At 50.5% G+C, this 3,651-nt stretch overlaps 1 pseudogene; it reads left to right on the top strand.

The window, feature by feature from the left end:
* The first annotated feature begins 2,375 nt into the window (after positions 1-2,375).
* Positions 2,376-2,443, top strand: LOC130359984 (U2 spliceosomal RNA; annotated as a pseudogene).
* The last annotated feature ends 1,208 nt before the right edge of the window (positions 2,444-3,651 follow it).

Here is a 3,651-nt window from a genome sequence, read left to right as displayed (position 1 = left end):
GACAATCTTAAGTGCAGGAGCTCTGAGGACCGGGGATGTCCCCGCGAGGAGTGTGGAGCATTTTCTGCTTCATTGTCCCTTTAACACAGAGGTTTACAACAGGGTAGGTGCTTCCATTGGTTGGCCTAGGCTGGCCAGTCACTTCTATGTGGAATGGGCCTATGGGGCACTCAGAAACCTTGGAAGTTGGGACCAGAGCACTTTATTCCTTGTCAGCTCAGTGGTCAGGTACTACACGTGGAACGCACAGTGTTTAGTATTGACGCAGCGTAAAATCCTCCCTGTGGGTGAGGTGGTGAAGGTGCGTTCTCTGGAATATGAGAGGCTGGGTGCTGACAGGGCTTCTCATTTGTGGAGGAGCTCTGCCTTTAAAGTGCCTTACCCTGTTGTCTCCTTCCCTGGCGGTGGGCTGATGCTGACACATTAGTCTTTTTGTTTTGTGCTGTAGGTATATGATAATATAGGGCTTGCAGGTGTTGAACTTGGCCTTTTAAAGGGGTACTCCGCCCCTAGACATCTTATCCCCTATCCAAAGGATAGGGGATAAGATGTCAGATCGCCGGGGTCCCGCTGCAGCACCCCGCAATCATTACTGCGCAGAGCGAGATCGCTCTGCATGTAATGACGGGCAATACAGGGGCCGGAGCATCGTTACGTCACGGCTCCGCCCCTCGTGATGCCACGGCCCGCCCCCGTCAATACAAGTCTATGGGAGGGGGCGTGGCGGTCGTACAGGTGACCCGGTTTCTACTGCTGCTCATCATGTGAATGTCAGCCCAATCGCTCTGGAGACATTGGTTTTGCCACCAATGCAAATTCCCTGTTCTGTCCAATGGAGAAGAGAGAAATCTTGGCTCATACTACAGCAGCCGCCTCCATTGTACACAACAAGGACCCACATATCATACGGTAAACCGTGTCACCCTGGTGTCAGATTCCCTTTAAAATAAAAGTACTCGTACTTGGTATCGGCGAGTACCAGAATTAAAGTATCGGTACTCGTACTCGTCCTTAAAAAAATGGTATCGGGACATCCCTAGTACATACCACATTCATACATCTAAGTGGTGTACTATTTTGTTCCTGTTAAAGTCTCAAGGGCCTAGATACTTTGAAAGGCCAGGAAAAAGTACTCTCTGGTTGGTGTTGTACATAAATACTTTTTTAAACTTAGTGGAGCATATTGTACTCCCCTCTATACGCACTAAGTATGTTAAATAGAGCAGTGCCAGGACGTGCACAGAAGAGTGGCAGAGGTCTAAATTCATCAGGCAGAGGTCTCAGCAGACTAGTGGCGAGTGGCAGCAGCAGTTGCAGCGAGAGGCCTGAGCTCATGGTATTAGCTAGCGGTCGTGTTTCGACCAGCAAGCCATCTCCCGTCAATGATTGGTTAACACGGTCATCCACTTAATTACAAGTGACATCTGAAACCCCTAGTCAAAAGTCGGTGGGTTCCTCAGACACAACCCTCAGTTGGCTTGGCCCAGGAGCAGTCCCTGTCCTCCCATTGCCTCTTTCCTATGCTGTTCCCTCTCTAACAGAAGTATCTAATGCTGTGGGTTCAGCTCCACTATATAGTGAGGACAATCTAGAGGACAGTCAGCAGCTACTGCCCATCCAAGAATTGGAAGAGACATCCGCCACTTCCTACACTAGGCGGGCAAGTAGTGATGAGGAGAGTGGTGTGGGAGGTGGTGTTGCAAGCATTCAGGCTCCTGAAGCAGACACTGTTGAAGAACCTGAGGAGGACATCAGTGATGTGCAGACACAACTCGATGATGATGATGATGATGATGATGAAGCCAATTGCACTTGGGAGCTGGGTGCAGAAGGGGCTTCATCATCATCAGGAGGAGAGGGCTGCAGGTTGCCTGGGAGGCAGCAGCTGAGCCAGCAAGGTGGTAGCATTGTTTGCAGTCAGCATGGTGGCAGAAGTGGAAAGTCTGGAGCCAAAACGTGCCCGGGGTAGACCACCTGCTTAGCGGCAGCCTACCTTCCCAGGATGCAGTGAAACAGAGTTTCCTGGAGTCGGCGGAAGTAGCACTCAATCAGTGTGGACCGTTGGTGGGAAAATCAGCTACTCAGCGGTGTGGCAGTTTTTCATCAAGCATCCGGAGGAGGTTAACCTGGCCAAATGCAACATGTGTCAGCAGAAGGTGAAGTGCAGCCAGGGTCCCAATGTTGGCACCATGGCCCTGCGTCAACATATGCAGCGACAACATTAAGCGGCCTGGGAGAACCGTGGCTCTGATGTGGTGGTCTAGCCACTTTCTATATCAGCCAGCCAAGGCTCCACCACCTCAGCCAAAGGGAGCTGTGTGTCATATGTATCTTATATCGCTCCAGATGCTCCTGCTCCTCCTACTTGTAGTCAGTCAGCTTCTCAGCCTTTTGGCTAAGATCAAGTGTAGTATCTGTTCATGCTGTTGGCAGGCAACACCAATGTGGAGCTGGTGGGGATGGGTGCTGCATGGTAGGGAGCAGGTGTACCGGGGCATTCCGGGGCTGGTTCTGAGGAATCAGCTCGACGGCTGCCCCGATGTGACCTGTTTCCTCCGGTTCTCGCCATGAGCAGGGCCGGACTGGGTGTGAAAACCAGCCCTGGAAAAAATTACATACCAGCCCCATAGTGTTGCGTCATTATACCAGCACATCGTCATTTTCTTGTTCATAAAAGGTAAAATCATGCATTTTAAAGCATATTAGTTTCCCCCACATTAGGTGCAGTATAGTTCCCCCCACATTAGGTGCAGTATAGTTCTCCCACATTAGGTGCAGTATAGTTCCCCCCACATTAGGTGCAGTATAGTTCCCCCCACATTAGGTGCAGTATAGTTCCCCCCACATTAGGTGCAGTATAGTTCCCCCCACATTAGGTGCAGTATAGTTCTCCCACATTAGGTGCAGTATAGTTCCCCCCACATTAGGTGCAGTATAGTTCCCCCCACATTAGGTACAGTATAGCTCCCCACATTAGGTGCAGTACAGTTTCCCCACATTAGGGCAGTATAGCTCCCCACATTAGGTGCAGTACAGTTCCCCCACATTAGGTGCAGTACAGTTCCCCCACATTAGGTGCAGCATAGTTCCCCACATTAGGTGCAGTACAGTTCCCCCACATTAGGTGCAGTACAGTTTCCCCACATTAGGGGCAGTATAGTTCCCCCACATTAGGGGCAGTACAGTTTCCCCACATTAGGTGCAGTATAGTTTCCCCCACATTAGGGGCAGTATAGTTCCCCCCACATTAGGTGCAGTATAGCTCCCCACATTAGGTGCAGTACAGTTTTCCCACATTAGGTGCAGTATAGTTCCCCCACATTAGGTGCAGTACAGTTCCCCCACATTAGGTGCAGTATAGTTCCCCACATTAGGTGCAGTATAGCTCCCCACATTAGGTTCAGTACAGTTCCCCCACATTATGTGCAGTACAGTTCCCCACATTAGGTGCAGTACAGTTCCCCCACATTAGGTGCAGTATAGCTCCCCACATTAGGTGCAGTACAGTTCCCCCACATTAGGTGCAGTATAGTTCCCCACATTAGGTGCAGTATAGTTCCCCACATTAGGTGCAGTATAGTTTCCCCCACATTTGGTGCAGTATAGTTCCCCACATTAGGTGCATTAGGTGCAGTACAAGCAGGGCTCTGT

The sequence above is a fragment of the Hyla sarda genome, chromosome 2, assembly GCF_029499605.1.
Source record: "Hyla sarda isolate aHylSar1 chromosome 2, aHylSar1.hap1, whole genome shotgun sequence".
Taxonomy (NCBI): domain Eukaryota; kingdom Metazoa; phylum Chordata; class Amphibia; order Anura; family Hylidae; genus Hyla; species Hyla sarda.
This window is presented reverse-complemented; position numbering and strand designations above follow the sequence as displayed.